This window comes from Apium graveolens, chromosome 1, assembly GCF_009905375.1.
Source record: "Apium graveolens cultivar Ventura chromosome 1, ASM990537v1, whole genome shotgun sequence".
In the NCBI taxonomy this organism is placed as follows: Eukaryota; Viridiplantae; Streptophyta; class Magnoliopsida; order Apiales; family Apiaceae; genus Apium; species Apium graveolens.
This window is the reverse complement of record NC_133647.1, coordinates 170419163-170420040: the sequence shown is the minus strand read 5'-3', so window position 1 is coordinate 170420040 and position 878 is coordinate 170419163.

Here is an 878-nt window from a genome sequence, read left to right as displayed (position 1 = left end):
TCCGAAAAAAAATTCTTTCTCGAGCCCTGCCGAGGTCTGCCGCCCCCGGACCCCCCCGGGGGCTGCTTCCCCCGAACCCCCACCCGGGGCTGCCTCCCCCGGACCTCCGCTTTATATTTTTTTTTTCTCAAAGTACTTTATTTGTTTACTTGAGCATGGTGCTGGTTATGGCCTTAAGACCTTTAGATTAAAGTTTATGTTTTTGGTTTTATAAATACGACTTGTATGTCATTTTCATTATTCTTGTAACTATCTTACCTCGAATGTAACTCGAGTTTTCTTATATAAGTACATTAGTATAGATTGTTTTTATGTAATGTACTTCAAGAAGGAATGATCCAATAGAAGAAACAGCAATCGAGACAAGAAGAATGAAGACATGTAATTGTAATTGTATTTATTTTATTCACCATAGATTGACCTTTATCCTTTCATTAGCTTGAAAGGATCACATATGATAAAGGCCATAACCAAGCACGTTTACATACCGCACTTTACATATTGATGTATGAATGTATGTCTAGAATAGTTAATGATGTATGCTTTAATTAGATTAATCATGCATGAATGTATGTATTAGATACGTCACCCATGCCATGCCTAAACAAGATAAACTTGTAACGACTCAAGATTTTAAAATTTATAAACAATTATGAGATTCTCATGTTTATGAAACACGAAATGAAATACGAATCTTCTTTATTTCCGACATGGGGCGATTTTGTCAACAACGGGTTCATAGAACTTGTAAGGCTGTGAGTTTTAAGCGAGACCGGTGTGACTCCTCCACTACTTGGAAATTAAACCATTGATGATTATTGATTGGAAGTATTGTATTCAAGGAAAAATTGGGAATCTCTTTATGATGGGATCATGAT